The sequence below is a fragment of the Adiantum capillus-veneris genome, chromosome 4 (assembly GCF_014529385.1).
Source record: "Adiantum capillus-veneris isolate H3 chromosome 4, ASM1452938v2, whole genome shotgun sequence".
Classification (NCBI taxonomy): Eukaryota; Viridiplantae; Streptophyta; class Polypodiopsida; order Polypodiales; family Pteridaceae; genus Adiantum; species Adiantum capillus-veneris.
This window is the reverse complement of record NC_140934.1, coordinates 105,957,981-105,977,933: the sequence shown is the minus strand read 5'-3', so window position 1 is coordinate 105,977,933 and position 19,953 is coordinate 105,957,981. Positions and strand designations below refer to the sequence as shown.

At 42.3% G+C, this 19,953-nt stretch overlaps 1 pseudogene; it reads left to right on the top strand.

Moving 5' to 3' along the window:
- Window positions 1-572: 572 nt before the first annotated feature.
- LOC147459744 (uncharacterized) lies at window positions 573-15,833 on the top strand (annotated as a pseudogene).
- The last annotated feature ends 4,120 nt before the right edge of the window (window positions 15,834-19,953 follow it).

Genomic DNA, 19,953 nt, shown 5'->3' with positions numbered 1-19,953 from the left:
TGGGTCCGCCGGTTGGTGCGGAACGAACTCGATTGTTGAGCGAGCAACTACCAGGTCCATGTACGCAATGTAAGCGTACGATTGCACGGCTTTGGTGTATATTCTTGGCTCACGTGGATGATTATGGACTATGGGAGGATCCAAAAAAACGCGCTCGAATGGAAACTAGCGATCCGAGGGTTTTGGCATCCATTGATGTCGCTCCCCATTGGAGTGTGATCGGGGGCGGAGGCGGGAGGAGGACAGAAGAGCGATTGCGCCAGAAAGCAGTCATGGGAGGGGAGTCACACTGGCCGTCTGATGTGGGTGGGTCCACACGAGCGCATGCGCATCCTACATCCACCACATATGGGGATCTCCCCACCACCCCGCCCCACATAGAGGTGGAGGAAGATAATTTGCACAATATGGTTGAGGATCTTCTTGCACGTGAGGGGGCGAATGAGTGTGCATGTGAAGAAGCCACCCAAAAAATGAAAGATTCATTGCTAGAGGCAGCACACACCGCTCTTTACGAGGGATGCTCCTACTCCGTATTACGAGCATCTCTTGAGATCTTGAATATTCAAGCAATGTTTGGATGGAGCAATGCAGGGGTCGATGCACTATTGAGGTACGTTTAAGTGTAATAAGTGTTAGTTGTGAGTTTTTTTCGTGGTTATATGCAATAACGAGTGTTCTTTAATTATGCCATAGGCTATTAGGCAAGATAATGCCTAAAGGCAATCATCTTCCAAAAAATCGAAGGAAGTCACGACAGGTGGTGATAGGGCTTGGGATGGACTATGATCACATACATGCATGTGTCAATGATTGCGTGCTATTCCGCAATGAACATGCAAGGCTTGATGCTTGCCCCGAGTGTGGAGAATCAAGGTACAAAGATGGAATGCAAGGAACCACAATACCTTGCAAGGTTCTTCGTCATTTTCCCCTCATTCTCCGCATCAAGCACATGTTCAGCACCAAAGGAACAAGCGAGCTTCTTACATGGCATATGAAAAATTGCTCCACCGATGGGGTTATGAGAGTGCCGGCTGACTCGCCGGCATGGCAACACATCGAGCAGACACGGCCGGAGTTTAGAGAAGAGCCTCGTCACTTGAGGCTTGGTCTGGCTAGTGATGGGGTAAACCCATTTGGGCATCGGTCTACCTCATGGAGTTCTTGGCCAGCGGTTGTTGTGAACTACAACATTCCACCATGGGAGTCAACCAAGAAGGGGAACATTTTGCTCTCTCTTCTAGTCCTAGGAAAACACAAGGTGAAGAACATGGATGTATATTTAGCACCTTTGATTGAAGAGCTTCAAGAGCTATGGAACGGCATAGATGTTTTTGATGTATCAAGACCACTTCGTGATCGGCGCACAATGATCAAGTGCATTCTCATGTGGACCATGCATGATTACCCCGAGCTTGGAGAGATTTCTGGTAAGCTTATACTTTGTGACGCTCTTTAATGTCTTTGCATTGGTCACTTTCATGCGGTTATGTCTTTTCTTTTTGTAGGACTATCGACATCTGGACATAGTGCATGCCCAACTTGTGGACCCTCACTCGTGACAGAGAGACCCACTCTACTTGGTAAGGTGATCTACCCCAATAACCATCGCTTCTTTCCGCCCACACATCAATCTTATGCTCCACCGTGCACTGGGATGGAGCCACTCTATTGGACCATGGCCGATTGGGCAAGCATTGGAACGAGCATCACAACACATTGCCTCCTCCCAATGATCCACCTAGGGGTATGTCTAGGTACTCTATTTTCTTATCACTACCCTATTGGGCTTCATTGAAAATCCAACACCTATTGGATCCAATGCATGTGTTCAAAAATGTTGGGCAAGCTATATGGGATCACATAGTAGGCAAGAAAGATTCATTGGGGGCTAGAGAGGACATGGGGGCCATAAGGAGGCTCCCTGCTTCGGCCACACCTCGCATGGGGCCTTGGGGGAAGATGGTTCTTCCAAAGGCACCTTGGATTCTATCAAGGGTGGATCAAGAGAGGATGAAACAAGTCATTGCATCCATCCGTACTCCAACAGGTTATATGCGTTCGCTCAAGGGTGCCTTCACTAAAACTAAGAAAGGAGGATCCACACAACTGTATGGACTCAAATCCCATGATTGGCAGAAGATTCTTCAAGTAATGTGTGTGTGTGTATGTGTGTGTATATGTGAGTGGGTGTGTATGTGGTTTAGGGTTCTGGATACTAATAAGTCTTTTTTTTTGTGCAATAGTTTGTGCTTCCAATTAGCATTAGTGGATTTGCGGACACGAAGGTAAAGACTGCAATATTCAAGGTGGGAGAAGTTGTCAGGTATAGCACATTTGATCCTCCCTACTAAACTTTACTTTGAAGACTAACTTTACTATGAAGATTATGAAGGGTTTTTTGGTTACAGGTTTGTGAGTTCCAAAGAAATCGAAGTTTCAGCCATTCCAACAGCTCGTCTTCTAGCGATTGAAGCAACTTGTGCTATTGATGCATTCCCACGTTCTATCCTTGTTAGCCAAGTTCACCTATTGCTCCATCTTGTTGAGGAGATAGCCATTTGTGGTGTGGTTCACTCCAGGTGGATGTTCTTTCTTGAGAGGTTACTAAAGACCTTGAAAGAATTTGTAAGGCTACGATCACAACCAGAGGTATTCATCAATCTTAAGCCTTAAACCTTATTAGGATTGGATTGTATTCACAACGCTTTTTATTGGTTACTTTAATCACTAATGGTTTCATGTGTTCAGGAAAGCATGGCAGAGGGTTGGGTTGTACAAGAGGCTTTTGTGTATGTCTCTCAATATCTTTTCACAATAGACCCATCATTGCCTCGTTTAAAGACGGAGGAAGAGGATCCAAAAAAACACGCAAACATTCCAAGTGGGAAAGGTTCTCTCTTGATTTTGGATAGGGAATTTCAAGCCATAGTCAACAACCATTGTCTACTCAATGCTCCAATCATGGGCAAATGGGTGGATATGTATGTGGAGGTGCGTACAACGAGAGAAAGGGAGAGGGAAGCATGGAAGAGGTCGCATGGTGGCAGGCGAGCACCTCCCTTTACTAAATATCTTGCCAAATACCCTGGTCTAATTCCAGTTGGGTGGATACACAATGCCATGGGTAATATACTCAATGTGTTTAATGTGTGTGTGCGAGTGTGTGTGTGTATGTCATATCTCTCTCTCTCTCTCTCTCTCTCTCTCTCTCTCTCTCTCATCTATCCTAATTGGTTTTTGCAGGCCCTCACATTCAACTCTATGTGGTCCGAAGGACGTCATTTTCGAACCCGCAAGATAGATGAGCGTCGAACCACTCACGATAGTGGAGTTATGGGCAACTTTGACACGACAACACAAGAGGTGAGGGAATGTGGAACAATAGAAAGGATAATCAAAGTGGATTTCATAACATTTCACAAATATCTCTTTGACTGTTGATGGTTTGCGGGTGAGGTTAAGAGACATGAGAATGGGCTCTATATGGTAGACTCCGGGCAATTTCATCGCGGGAAGACCGACAACTTGGTGCAACCTAGTAGTTGTGAGCAGGTAAAGTCCATGTGCAACTCACTAAAACATTATATGATACATATAAAACTACATTCATGTTGTTGTTTGCTCTATGACCTACAAGTGTTTTATGTGACTTGTATGTATCGAAGATGACTTTGGTATGTTATTCCAGTCATACCACGGAGCAGATCTATCTTTGCAGATACGAACAGAGAGACTTTGGCAGATCCCACCATACCATCTCAAGAAGACGCCAATGATGATGATGCAGTTGAGGTCGAGGAGAACCAACCATTCCCAACAACCAACCATAGTGAGGAGGAGGACGAGGATGGAGAGGATGATGATGATTCAATAGGAGAGGCTGTAGAGGATGAATCAATAGATTTATTTGTTGATTTAGCTACCATGGGGTTGGACATGGATGTAAGCACTTGTAGAGATCTCTTGGAGGATGAAAATTAATAAATATCTTTTGGATTTTGTCTTCTTTCTCTACTTATGCTGTACAAAAGGGCTATTTGTTTATGAACGCAAGACAATACTATTTTGATCATCGTTCACTTGCCATTTCCATATGAGTTCATAGTTGACATAAGATTTTGAGGTGGAAACAAAATATTTTTTGATATACAATCTCATGGAGTGAAAATGAGTAGAGTAAGAGAATCATACCAATAGATGAGGCAAGCAAAGAGCAGAGAGGTACTAAAAATCCCAATGAGAATGGGATTTCTTACACTCCATCAAAAAAGGGGGTACCAATTTCTGAAAAGTAACAAAATAGAATAGGATTTATAGAAAGGGAAAAGTGGGAGAGGAATGGGGGCGGGGCGGGGATTCTTTTTTTATTGTAGTAATATGGGCGGCTATATGTGCGCTAATACATGCAGTAATACTCACGAAAAAGTTGGAAAACGCACCGGCGGGGCTGAAGCATACAATCTCTCTCTTTCTTGAACCTCTCTCTCTCCTGTTATGCGGTAATGCTATGTGGTAACAACAACATTCTCCCATAGTGATCATAAATCTTACATTTCAGATGAAGAGTTCAAAATTTTAAAATTAATTCTGAAGTTTATCAATGGGGTATATTGGAGAGATTCTCAACCGTCCAATTATAGAGTAGAATATGAGTCGTTGTAAACACAAAAATTGGAATGTTGTAAAGACTTTGACCTAATGAACCTCTGGACACTTTTTGGCATGACAATTACTAATTGAAGTGTTCGTATTGCACCTATACTTTTTTTAAGTGTTTAAGTGGCCATGTTGATCATCTCTCTCTCTCTCTCTCTCTCTCTCTCTCTCTCTCTCTCTCTCTCTCTCTCTCTCATTTTAAGCTTTGCGTACTAATGTTGTCTTCTTTTCTTGCAGCCAATTAAATGGCCCACGAAATTGTGAATATTTTTCCAAGTGTAAAATTTTTTATTGTTGATGCCTTTGAAGAAAATTTGTTACCTATTGAACGGGTATGGCAATGGGCATGGGAAGTGATTGAGAAAAACTACACTGTTTGGGGGTCATATGTAGATGAAGAGTTGGACACGATTTACATCAAGTTGCTTGATCCCTATTTCTTTCCCAACATTAGGCTCATGCTCTTAAAGCAAGAGCTTGGGTTGATTCGTCATTACAATATTTACTTGAGGTGGCTTCAAAAAATAGATTTAGAGAAGTTTGTAGAGCTCCAACTCAATATCTTGATCCTGTTGAAATAGCACGACTAAGAGTGCTATGTAGATATGTTCCTGAGCCTTTTTGGAAATAATGTAAACTATTTTTTTATGTAATGTGCTTTAGTCATGTGCTTTTATGTAATCTCTCTCTCTCTCTCTCTCTCTCTCTCTCTCTCTCTCTCTCTCTCTCTCTCTCTCTCTCTCTCTCTCTCTCTCTCTCTCTCTGCGCAAAAGGGGTTAAATGTACAAGGAGTACTCTAAAGGCGCCAAATATAGAAAGTGTTGATCGTGTGAGTGTCGATCGTGTGTGTGTCATGGAGAGATGTATAAAGATGCACACACACACAAACACATACAGAGTGAGGTGGTAAGAGCGAGCCCCGCTAGGCAGGGCGTGCGAGCTAGTAAAAAAAATGATGACGCCTACTAGCGCTCTCTATAAACAATTCATTACTGAAAGAGATTCCGTCCACCCACCCTTTCAATTTTTACCCTAGATACCCTTCTTTGCCTGAGTTGCTCCTCCCCTACATCCATCGCCTCCTCAATCCCTTCCTTCCGCCACCTTATCTCCCCTACCTCCTCATCGTCATCCATATCACCGCTCCTCCCAGATGACAAGCTAGTCCAAGGATTGGGTGACAAGGCTTCACCTAGGTGACTTGATACAAATCCTTTTTCTAAGCGCATGCAGTAGAGTTCGGTTGTTGTTGTTGTTGTGCTAGCTGACTTGCTACAAATCCTTGATGCATGCCTCATTGGTCTCTAAGGATGGCGATGGATGAAGAAAGAAAAAGTGCAATTCAACAGCATGAAATCGATTGTCATGCTTCTGTTGCCTCGTGGAAGCCATGCCCTCTTTTGTTCTATGGTGGTTTTGAGAGAAAGAAGGGACAGGCTTGAAGAGAGCTCTCAATTTCCAAGAGACCTCCTATCATCCCTTGGGCCCTTGCAGGCAGGCAGGCAGAGAGAGAGAGAGAGAGAGAGAGAGAGAGAGAGAGAGAGAGAGAGAGAGAGAGAGAGAGAGAGAGAGAGAGAGAGAGAGAGAGAGAGAGAGATAGCTACAACATGTTGCGTAGCTTCAAAAAAGGGGAGAGAGGCGTAGCTCGACCTGCTGCAACAAAGCGCAATGCAGCAAAGAGAAACATGCATGGCAGTGGGTGTATCTTGACTTGCTACAACAAAGCGAGAGAGAAAGAAAATTGTGCATGGCAAGTCGCAACACTGGCTTCACTGCCACACACGCCAAGCAAGTTTTCAAACCCAACTGTAGGTCATAGGCCAACTTTCCTTGGCCTATACACCTTCACATTTTTTACCTCAAACTAATGAGAGATTTATTAATAAAATTCAGTTGGATTCCCTACTAGTAACCTTTTAGTAAAAAAAAAACACATTAATTTATCGTGGAAATTTCAAGATGTGAAGACCCTCTTAAACCCTAATAGCATTAAAGCCACATCAACCATCACAATGTAGTAAGCCTAAGACCATGGAGCACGTGCAGGGTCACACTTCCTACCTTCCCCTTACCCTTTCGATGGATGCCTCCGTGGACTTGCCATATCAGTCTTCCCCTTCCTTTGCTCTTAGACAAAACCAACTAGTTCGCAAGCTCGTCTCCCTTTGGCTCTCCCTCTTTTGCGCAAGCCATGAAAACAGTCCCTCATTGCCCTGCTCTCCCACGAAAAGTTTGGGAATTACAAAGTTGTGGAATGGCAACGGGCGAGAGAAAGAGAGAGAGGGAGAGCCCTCAAAGACATAGACCTTGCATACAATTCTAATGCGCAAATCTTCTCCCCACACTCATGACTCTTGAAGGTGGATCCTTGGCGGTAAAGCAAAAAGAGACATAGAGTGCCTCCATACCAACATATCTCTTAAAATGTGTGTGTGTGTGTGTGTGTGTAAGAGAGAGAGAGAGAGAGGTATCAATCCCATGCAAAAGTCATGCAAGAGCAAGAGAGAGACACTTGAAGGTGACAATTGGCCTCCATCTATATATATATTTATGTATATGTATATATATATATATATATATATATATATATATATATATATATATAGAGAGAGAGAGAGAGAGAGAGAGAGAGAGAGAGAGAGAGTTGGTTCCCCTCTTGCAATTGAAAGAAGAGAGAGAATCTGCAAAAGATTGCTTATTTTTCATCTTTTAAAGATCGGTATCCCTCTAAAAGAACATAAAGAGCGATGCTAAAAAAAACCCTAGATTTAATGTAATCCCATCTAAATTTTTTGAGATTACCTCTAAATTTTAAATTTCAAGTCTGAAGGAGAAAATTAACCATTGCTAGCTTGAATGTGGATGTGAGACTAGGGGAACTAGTGCCTTGGAGTCCACCTCCCAACTTCCCACTATATAGCATGGCTCCTAGCCCTTTTCCCTAGTTGGACTCCCTTTCCACACTGCCTAGCCCGGCCTTGCCCTAGTCTAGTCCGGCCTTGCCCTTGTCTAGTCCGGCCTTGCCCTTGCCCTGACATTACTCCCCCCTTAAAGAAGAGTTTTCGTCCTCGAAAACAAAAGTGGGAAACTTCTTCTTAAGAACACTAATGTTTTCCCAAGTGGCACCTTCCTCAGGTCGATCTTTCCACTTGATTAAGGCTTGTTGACGGTACATGATGACGCGTACATAAATCATGATAGTCAAGAATGCGTTCAAGTTCATGCGGTGAGGTAGGAGGTTCAACAAAATCAACCAAAATCTATTGGTCAATGACATTGTCATCCCCATGTAACCGCTTACGTAAACGGCTTACATGAAACACCGGATGAATACGAGAATGTGTGCGTAGCAATAATTTGTAGGCACGATCACCTACTCGCTTGAGTATTTTGAAAGAATATCATGGAGATAATTTAGGTGTTGGCCCAGTTTTCAGACTTTTTGAATGTGCTAGCACACGTAAAAATACTTCCTCCCCTTCCTCAAAGGTAACTTGCCGATGTTTCTCATCAGCGTACTTCTTATACCGATCCTACGCTTGTCAGACATTCTGACGAGCGAGTTTCAGCATATCCATGTGGTCCTGGAGAAAATCCTTAACCTCTTGGAGTTTTTCGGTTGCCAACCCCACCGTAACAGGTGATCTAGGTTGAAAACCATACATAAGCATGAGAGGACTAAATCCAGTTGTGACATGCTTAGCAGTATTGTAGGCAAACTCAAGAATAGGTAAATATTCTTCCCAGTCTGACTGTTTCTTGCTAATGTATGCTCTTAGCATATCCTCTAGCACTTGGTTAACTCGTTCAGTCTGACCATCTATTTCTGGATGATCGACTGTATTGAGGTTTAGTTGTGTACCCAATCATTTGAACACAGCCCTCCAAAAATGATTATTAAACTTGGAATCACGATCACTGACAATGTTACTTGGCAAACCTGGCTAGTTCTGTAGTCTTAATCGTTGTTTTGGTTGGAATAAACTTACATAGTTTAGTCAACCGGTCTACGACCACCCATACCAAGTCATGACCTCGTACAGTGGTTGGTAAACCCACAATAAAATCCATAGAGATACTTTTCCATTTACCATTGGGAATCTCCAAAGGATGTAAGAGTCCTCCTGCTTTCAAGCGCTCTGCTTTGTTAACTTGACAATTTTGGCAATTCTAGACATAAGCTTGAACAAAGCCATGTAAACCTGACAAATAAAACTGTCGCCGTACGAGAGCATAAGTCTTTCTAATATCGGGTGCCCTACACTTGGACTATCATGACATTCATAAAGAATTTGGTGCCTAATGTCTGTGTCCGTCGGTACACAAACTCTCCCCTTATGGAGTAGGTACCCATTGTCGATGGTGAAATGCTTCCATCATTGTAGTTCATCACTCAATAGAGGAGAACTATGTGTGGAGGTTAACGCTACACTACCATTATTGGAGTGACAAGGATCCCTCATTTGTACATGGCTCCACACTTTGAAATATGCATCATCATGCTCATATTTGCCCTTTATAGAATCCAAAAATTCACTACGAAGTTTTGTGAACAAGAGAGAATTGATCTTCGGCATACGACTTACAGCATCAACCACCACATTGTATCATCCTCTACGATACCGGAGCTTGGCGTCATATTCCTGAAGAATCTCGGCCCTCCTTGCTTTCCGATCCTTCAAATTAGTTTTTTGTGTAAACCATTTGATGCTTTCATGGTCAAACACAATCTCAAACTGAGCACCATATAAATAATGTTGCCATGTTTTTAAGGCAGACACTATTGCATAGAGTTTGCATTCATAAGTAGAGTAATTCTGTTGTGCTGCATCAAGCTTCTTGCTTTCAAATGCAATTGGCCGCCCATCTTATCAGAGGAGTGATCCAATAGCACGGTCACTGGCATTCGTTTCCAAAATGAATGGTTTCAAAGGATCTACAATAGCTAGTATTGGAACTGTAGCTAATGCATCCTTGAGCGTATCGAAACTATGCTATTGAGCGGGTCCCCACTGAAAAGCTTTTCCTTTTCCTTTCAGTTGGTCCGTCATGGGAACAACAATATTAGCATAGTTTTTAACGAACCTTCGGTAAAAACCTGCAAATCCTAAAAGAATCTGTTCCTGATTTTTAGGAGAAGGCCACTGCCGGATTGTATCCACTGCCGGATTGATCCATATGTAACCCATTAGCTGAATTAACATGTCCAAGATAGTGAATTTCTTCTTTCAGATAATTACATTTAGATTCCTTGGCATATAATTTATTTGTTCATAACAATTCGAACACCTGCCTTAGATGTTGTAAGTGTTCTTCTTCAGAAGCACTGTAGACTAAAATGTCATCAAGAAAAACGATGACAAATTTTCCCAAGTACGGCTTCAAGACACTATCCATAAGTGTCATGAATGTTGCGGGCGCATTGGTTAACCCAAAAGGCATAACCAAAAACTCATAGTGTCCAAACCTTGTTCGGAATGCAGTTTTGGGTATATCAGCAAGTCGAATACGTACTTAGTAATATCCTGACTGCAAGTCTATTTTTGTAAAAATACGAGCATGAGTGAGTTTGTTGAACAACTCATCCAAGCGTGGCAATGGGTACTTGTTCTTAACAGTAACCATATTTAAGCCACGGTAGTCTACGCACATGCGCATACTACCATCTTTTTTCTTCACTAATAGGATAGGACAAGCCCATGGTAAAGAACTGGGTTCGATAAATCCTCTGCTAAGGTAGTCAGCAAGCTAACGTTCCACCTCAACAGCTTCAGAGTAACTCATGCGGTAGGGTGGTTTACTGACAGGTTTAATGTTTGCAAGCACATCGATGCTATGTTGCACCGATCGTGTCGGCGGTAATCCTGATGGAAAATCATTAGGAAAAATATCGTGAAATCCCTTTAATAAGTTTTTTTACTCACTAGCAACTTTTGCTTGTTGGGAAGTAGCCATTGGTGGAAGAGATGAGAGAGAAGCATGCGGCATTGAGGAATGTTCAGCACATTCAATGTTAGAGAGAGACAATGAGTAACACAATAAAACTTGATCTATTTCATTATCAGAAATGAGCTGCATAAGCTCAGTTGTACATATCAATGGTGAAGAAGGTACATCCTTCTCTCCTAACAACAACACATGTGCGCCATGGGATTCAAATATCAACCTGTTGTGCTCATAGCTACGCTTCAGTGATGGTCCTAAGCTATGCAACCATTCCCTACCAAGGACCACATCTTCCCTCTCCATGTTCATAACCTGAAAATCCAAGGATGTGGAGTAGCCTTGTACTTCACGGAACAGCTCAGACTTGAGTATCCCATATTTCAGTATCATGTCCGTCATCATTGCTACCTTGTAGCGGTGGGTACTCGGAATTTGAGGCAATTTGGGCTTTCCACCAATCCATAATTGATAAAATTATGAGTAGCACCATCATCTACCAAGATGTGCACCTTATGCCCTTGCAGAGTTCCGTGCATACGTACTAACTCATGTGGTCCAAAGGTCTGTTGCCACATGGAAGCTGTGAGACAGCATTCATGCACCACCTCGCTGTGTGTTACTTCCACTGTAGAGAATTGTGAGGAAGACTCAAGAGGCAGCAGTTGCATCGTGTGTACTACTTTCTCCTTGCCATGAGCAGCAGACTCCCCCTTAGGACAATCCTTTTTGCCATGACCGCTTCCTAAACATTGAAAACATAATTTCTCTTTCTTAGCTTTATCAAAGTCCTCAGGAGAGAGAGGACCTCTAGACCCCTTGGGTTTTTTAGATGCTTCTGAATTGGCTACTATAAATTTTCTTTTATTGTGCCCATACTGTGTGCGTGTATTACCATGTGTATTAGCAGGCACGTGATTATGATGTTATTTCTTTTCATCTTGATCATCGTGAACATGTGCTTTCATTATGGCTTCCTCAAGTGTTTTAGGGTCGTGCTTCTTAAGCTCTGGTGTTAGCCCACGGATAAACCCACGTACTTGCTAAAAGGTGTCTAGGCATTCCAACTTGAGGATAACATCCCGATAGTGAGATATATATTCAAGTAATGATGGGTATTGGCGCATGGAACACGTGTCCCAAGCCGTCCAATTCCGATCTGCCTCATTTGTAGGCAAGAATTCTTTGTGAAACATAGTTTAAAAGCCGCCCAACTCTGTGGTATGATATTCTTCTCCTTGACAGACATCCACCATTGGTAGGCTTTGCCTTCCAGAGTTAAACTTGTTTGTAGTGCTTTGACTGCGTCCGGAGTACGTTGTCAATCCCACTTGTTGAGAAAGATAATCACTGCATCCTTATTGCGATCTCGGTCCTCTTCCTTAAAAGTCGGTGGTTTGGTGTTTTTCAACAACTCATCCACCTCTTTTGCAGTGAGAGTGTGCAAAGCATCGGCAGATGGACCTTGTCCATGATCAGAAGGGCCTTGCCCCTGTGTAGCAACGTGCTCATGCATGTGCGTGTTAGCAGGACCCTTGGACTACTGTTGCATTAATTGGATCACTAACGTGGATAATTTAGTGACGTTTTCATTTGAAGATGCAAAATTTCCTTCCATGACTGATATGCGTGTCTGAAGTGCACGAAATTCTTGAATATCAAGCAGTTCATAAGTGTCGTCACCCGTCGTAGCGTCGCGGGCACTCTCCATGAGAGCATCCAGCCGCGAGCCATCATGGGCAGGACTCAGTGTATTATGCTCAAAATCAAAAGTCATATTGATATCGGAATCCATGGCGACACAGTGTAGTGGAAGGAATAGCAAGAAAAATACATGATGTCGATAAGATGTTCCATAGATATGGGATGTATCGCAACCGGTAATTATCGATAAGGAATCCCGTAGACACCGGTAATTAGCCTTGCTAATTTCATTCGTGCTCCACCGGCAATTTCGTTGATAGTCCATTTTGCTTGAAAGCACCTACCACAAAGATTGTTGGTCGTCCGGGTGGCTAGTTTGCTTGAAAGCACCCGCCACAAAGATTGTTGATCGTCCGATCTTTAGGAGACCGTAAATTTACCCGTTGAATAGCACCAAGTTGATTTGACACAGTCGGCAGCAAATTTCAAAGCCCCTATTTGCAGTTCTACACCATCATGTCGTTACCACGAGCTTACGGTGCCTGGGAAACAATCCCGTTCTTTCATAAGCAAAAGGGGGAATCCCTGCTGTGGGTACTGACCCCTAAGTTGATTTGACACAGTCGGCAGCAAATTTCAAAGCCCCTATTTGCAGTTCTGCACCATCATGTCGTTACCAAATTTGGCCACCAACCCTAAGGGTTGGGCGCCCATGTGTGTGAAAAAAAACGCCTATACAGTGATGGTTTTCTTCATAGGCAGCGCGAGATGCAAGAAGCTCTCAGCCCGCCTTGGTTGTTGGTTGAAACCACCCGCCACAGAGACGTAAAATGCCCAGCAGGCCCGCGCGCATTCGGCAAACCCGAGAGCGAGGGGTTTGACGCATGTGCGGATCTCGACCCTTCTCCTCGCAAGCGGGGTTGCTCATCGAAAACTATCTCGTCGAGGACTCTCAAGGAGAGAGCTCCATGGCCTTGCCCTCATGCACATGCAAAAAGTTATCCATGCCCTCCCCAAAATTAGCTGGCTCTTGATACCAATGTGAGACTAGGGGAACTAGTGCCTTGGAGTCCACCTCCCAACCTCCCACTATATAGCATGGCTCCTAGCCCTTTGCCGCAGTTGGACTCCCTTTCCACACTGCCTAGCCCAACCTTGCCCTAATCGCCCTGAGAGTGGAGGGGCAATATTATGGCATGAACAATGAAGGAGAGTACCTTTTTATATGAGGAACATTTATCCACCCTAGTAGGTGCACAACTTGAACTCAATAGCATTTATTTTGACTCGAAAGTAGTGTTGCAAAAGGGGCCACCAATAGAGAGACTCTCGAGTCTCAACACACACAACCTTGACTCAAAAGGATTTACATACATACTACTAGTCTACTACTAGGATATAATAGCAAAGTGAGTACACAACTACTTGTCAAAAGGAAGGTCACATCGGCATTTAAAAACAAAACAAGTTCAAGAATGACCTTTTTTAAAACAATTTAATGAAATGGCTCCAGTAAGGTAGTACCCATTTCTCGATCATCAATTAGTGACAACATCGATGTTCTGTTTGAAATGGATCCATATGAAGCTTCAAGTTGTTTAAGAGTGTTTTTGGACTTTTATGTGGTAAGTAAAAGGTATAGCTCGGAAGACTGGCTTTTGGCAACCCTCGCCATCCGGTCGAGTTCTGCACAATAGTAAGTTTCTAGGTACTTGTAACTAAGTCCGGTTGTAACCTTCTATCCCTTAAGGCTCGACTTCAGCTTGAAGCTGATTTGTATATCTGTTGACGAGTTTACAATACAATCACTCACAATTGTGAGTTTTGAAAAAAAAAAACAGGGAGTGTTTTTGGACTACATAAGTAGTTCTTTGTAAAGGGTTAGATTTTGGGTGTATCTTTGGACCATTGGATAAAACTTAAGGATTAGTGCCACGGCCCACACATGCAAGTTAATCATAATAAAAAATAATAGTGCTATGGCCCACATCATTTCTTTTAGGCCTTTGTGAGAGGGTGTTGACATTTGTGTACCTCTCTTTGTAAAGAGGGCATTGAGTATTGTGTCAAATATTATTTTTTATGCCTTTGGAATATATTGATATCTAAATAGTTTACGAAAATTTGTAAAATAATTGATAATTTTTGCAATTTAACTCTATTTTCGTAAATTTTCTATGCGGATTTTCTCCTTCTCCCGCTCCGCTCCCTTCAGGTTTGGTTTTCCAACCAGCTCAAGGCTAACCTGAGCCACACTTTTCCTGAATTGAGGAATGGCGATGGCGAGAGGGGAGCAGGTCTGTGTCGTGCACGGGGCTAGCTGTTTGTGGGTGGATTGCGTGAGTGGTTTGAAGGTTGCTCGCAGCTTTGTTGTACGATCTTGCTCCATTGCCTTGCTATTGGGCCTACGTTCAGGAGAGAGGAGAGGGAAGTGAGTGCGGGCAAGATTTGCTATTGAGAGCCAGCGTGGGCTCTGCTTTGCTTCTACCTACTGGAACGAGCGGCGATCTATGCCCTGCAGTTATTTTTTCAAGCTCTGAGTTTGGATCGCGATCCATCTAACTTTGGATCGCAATCGACCGGATAACTGTTTGGAATTTGTAGCATCGGGCTCGATCGTGATCGAGGCTCTTGTCTTCTCTTAGGTCCAAAGCCGGCTGCCATATCAGCCTCGATCTAGTGTGCTTCGGAGCGGACTCCTGTCAGCTAGGATAGAAGGCCACTCCATAACGGATCGTGATCCGTAGGCGGGAAAAAAAAAATAAGAAAAAAAAAAAGAGAGAAAGAAGAGAAAAGTGAGGAGTAACCTTACAAGAGCCCTAGGTATCCCTCTATTTATACCATCTAATAGATTAGTGGGCACTCACCAACAAGGTGTGTATATGGTGGAATCTCACAAAACATCAGCCTTAGAATCTTGCAATGAATGTAGGGGCTGAGTTGATGGTTATCGCTCTAACCTCTGACACTTTTTTTTTGCCATGCTTCAAGTGTCACAAATTCAAACATTTTGCTAGAGCATGTCCAGCTACTGTAGTTACAACCCAAACTCAGTTTTCGGCGATAAAGACAACCCTTCAACGAGACACATGGATACTGAGGAAGAGACTCCATAGAAGGATGCTCAAAAGACCCCTGCAGAAGGGTAGCATAGCTCCAACATGGGATCAATACGAAATTTGGAGAAACCAGCTAAAGACCATCTTAGCAACATTAAGACCAGCCCTTGCTATTGCTTTGCATAAACTGCCCAAAAATAATTAGCATTCTCTCTAATTCAGAAGATTGTTCTGTCTCGCACATCTAGAAAGAAAGAGGAAGAATGGCATCAAGTCCTCCACATCTCATGTAAGCGATTCAAATCCAAGGTGCGGGCAGCGAGGCTGCCTAAAGAAGCCTTGCCGAATATTCCCAAATCGTTCCTCCTCTATGATAACATCTTTGAGGTTCTTCGGGATGCTAACTCTGAAAACATCAACATTACAGAGGATAATGGGATTGATTTAATGGAGGAGAACAACCGGAAAGAGGGAACAAAAGTAGAATTTCTGAAGGTTGAAGAGTTTGTACCCCTCTCTCAATAATGGAAGAGCTTGTATTGCAACCATGGAATGTGAAGGGGCTTAAAACCAAGAAAAAGAGCACCCTTTTCTGGGATGAAGTCAGGAAAGACAAGGGAGTTAACTGCTGGTCTATCCAGGAACATCACTTGGATGCTTCTATCAAAATATAGCAAGTTGTAGGAACAAAATTTGTCTTCTTTTCAAAATCAGCGAACATAACTTCATCTGGCTTACGGGTTGGACCTTGCGTTGCAAAATGAAGAAACCCTTGAGTATGCTGCATCACATCAGAATTTGAATCAAGTCCTTGCGACATTGTTTTCGGATAATCTCCCACTTTGAAATTGTTCCCCTGAATAGTTGAAAGATGTTCTGAAACAAAGCCAGAGTTTTGCAAAGCCTCCTTGTCTGATATTGAAGCTCGGCCTCTGCAAAATTCTTGTTGAATGCTGAAATTTGTATCAAAAAGTGTAGAATCTGATTTTGATCCACTCCACCTATCAAAAAATTTGCATTCTGATCCATGGGATCATTTCCACAGTTATTCTCAATCTTCAAAATTGGAGCAAAAACTTGGTCAGCAGCGATGAAATATTAGCAGTGATTTCATTTCCTTTGCTTGAAATATGAAGTTCTGGATATTCAAGGTGACTTCCTTCATCTGATTTTTGTTGATTTTCAGCCCTGTCTTGGTGAGTTGAAGCATGCATGGAGGTCAAAAAATTTTGCAAAAATAATGACTTTTGCAACATCAGAGTGCTCTCTAGGAGGGCTTTGAACTAAAATCTGATTTGATTTACAGGCTAAATTTCAAAGTTGAGACCGTCTGATGCAAAAACAGTGCTTTCACTAATGTTTTCATCATCGTGTTGGTTGTCTGAATGTGTATGGTGAAGAATTTTCCCATTTGGTGGAATATCTGATACCGGCTTAGGGGTATCTATGGGTCCTTGGTGGCTCCTTTGGCTCACTCCTCCCACTAGTACTCCCTTTCCCTGACTTGTTGACACTCCCGTTGGGTATCTCCACTCCTCTTCCTTATCAACACTACTCTCATCAACCTCAAACGCCTCTTCAAATTTCTCTCTCAAATGCAAACATGCCTTTTGCAAACATTTGATTCCCTTCTTGGTAGAACAAGATTTCAGTCTTCTACCCTTATATTCATAAATATACTCCATTGCATCTTCAAGTAGACATTCCAAATCATCTAACTACTCCTCGGCTACCCGAAACTTCCCCATTGATGATGCTTTATGACAACGCTTGAAAACTTGCAAGACCTTTGTGCACAAATCAGCCATACAAAAATACTTGCAAGCATCTCCCTTAGTACAATCTACACTCAAATAAGGACAATCACCCATGATAGAGTCATGCTTCCCACAAAATTTCACAACACTTTTTCTTCTTCTTCTTACCCATTTCCAACAGTCAGAAATCACATAACAAGTTAGCCCTCATATTCAATGCATCACACTGAATTGACACTACATGTAATCTGGAAGTGGAGAGCATAGGATCATACAGTACCTAGATCCACTCCCATCTTGACATATAGTTGCTTCATCATCCTATACAACTTCTAAAATCTGATATTTAGAAGCTTGATCACCCAAGCTTGTAGATGCAATAGGACACCTTTTCATGCCTTCGATGTAACCTTTGGCCTTACAGATACCATTTTTGATGGTTTGTTGCTCAAATTGCATCTTTTTTGTGATGAGATTGTCAGCGATGATATTCCTCGGTGTTTGACCATATGTTTTGGTGGTCAATGGTATGTTGATGATGCTCGTGAAGTTTGGTTGCAAACGGAGGCACCGTTTGGCCATGAGAGCCAATTGATTCTTTGCATGTTCAAAGCCTAGCTCGATGTTTTGACCTACTTGTGGTATCTTGACCATGGAGACAATCACATGGGGTTTTAGATAACCTTAAGGAGTGCCTACTCATGTAGTTTGATGCCAATCTGACGATTTGTTCCATTTTGACTTTTGTAGGCTTCGAGAAGTTAGGGTTTTTCTAGCTAACCTAAAGCAGCATAGGAAGGACACAGATGTGTTCATCCAGCCTAGCATTAACCTCCTATCAAGTCTTGTAGCTATTGGGTTAGCAGTTGTTGAGCTACAATGCCATTTTGGTTTCTTCTCGATGATGCCATGTTGTAGCTTTTGTGAGCTTTTCGCATTAAAGTTAGCATAGAACAAGAAAAGTACATGGTAATGAGCTATCTCTCATGTCTGGTGCCGGTCCAATATCCCCTGTGCGTCATATAGAGCCGTAGAAGATCCACGCGCTCTAGGTCTCTCTAGCTCTCTCTAACTGTGAATAATGAAAATAATCGGTAGTAAGTGGGGTCCAAGCTATCTTATATCGAGGGTCCTCATGCCACTTGCCACAAAATTTAACATGTTCTCCTATCTTGTCATGAAATGCACTTTAGGCTCCAAAATTTCACCATTTGGAATCTGTTTTCCCTATTTCCAAAACAATCGCCATTTCGTTCAAAAACTGGTCCAATCGGGTTTTTTGCAACTTTTTTCATAATTGCACTTAGACTTCACCACATATTTTTCTTGACATACTATATTTTTATTTTGTCATTCTGTCTCCATCTCACTTGATTTTTCTATTTTTCTTTGTTTTTGTCCAGATAATTAACAAAAATAAAAGGAAAATAACTAGATTAACCCCAAAATATCAATAAATAGAAAAAACACATTAAATTGCTATGTACAATCATTGGTAATATTTTTGGCAAGTTTTTCTTATTTTCTTTCATAAAAACTATTAGTACTATTTTTACATATATATACACACCTAGAGGCTCGTTTTTGGCATTTGTCCTCATATCTCTATAGAGTCACATTAGATAAGGGCATATATACTTGGGGTTCACTACAACAAAAAAAGATTCCTTCGACGGAGATTCGACGTGAGACGTTGAAAAGTGCGTCGAAATATTCGTCCCTGTAAAACCGTCAAAATATCCGTCGATATCTGTGTCGAAAGGCTTTGTTTTCGACGCGTATTTCGATGCCCCTACCGACGCGTATTTTGATGACCATATCAGAAAAAAAAATCTTGGGCAGAGGACAGGCAACCTGGCCTGTGCCTAGTGAAAAGATGGACACAGCCACAGCCACATTGCGTGTCCTCTGCCCAAGAAAGCGACAACACCAAAATCAATCGTGCTCCCGTAGAAATTTTGACAGAGTTCCCTTCGTTTTAACATAAACTTTTCAAAAAAAAAACCATATGTATACGCCTCCTACATGATATCCATGTAGGATCTCACATGAGATTTAAGGCACAACTTGATGGAAGAAATGAAACGAACTTTGTGCAAAACCATAACCAAATTAAAACCATAACCATAACCATATTGATCAAAACCATAACGATAACCATAACTATAAACAAAACAATAACCATAACCATGTCTATACAAGAACAGTAGCCATAACCATAAACAAAACAATAACCATAACCATGTCTAAACAATAACCATAACCATGGCTATACAAGAAAGAAACACAGAGATGTGTCTGTGTCTCACAAAACATATATATATAGAAATCCACTGATGACTCCACGTCACAACCTGCCCATAAAAGGACAAGTCACAAAATTAGTATGATATTACTTCACATATACTTAATTAATTAAAACTCACACATATTAACATCACACCTCAATCGATCAGCGAGACTATAAGGCCTCTCAGTCTACAAGCTCTCATGCCGACAGCAAGATCATTCAATATTTCATAAATGCCTCTCTGATATCCATCTGTTTCCTCGTGGCGTGTCGGAGCTCGATGCATTGCAAGATTCTGCGTTTATACAAAAACCAAAGTAATTAAGAATACATGATTCATCGCATTTTTAAAAAAACGCCATAGCTAGGATTGGATTGAAAATGCACAAACTCATAGCGAAAGGTGTCGAAGCCTTCACTGCCAAGATGAGATGTGCCCCTGGTCATCCATTGTACCTCCGCGGCCTGACGCTACTGTCTGAACCGCATGTCTACTGTCGGCTCATCCTCCCTGATCTACGTCTCGTGTGAGATGCCCGAAGGCTTCGGCGAGCCGGTCCTGAAAGCCCGAAGAGCTGCATCTCGATGATGTTTCACG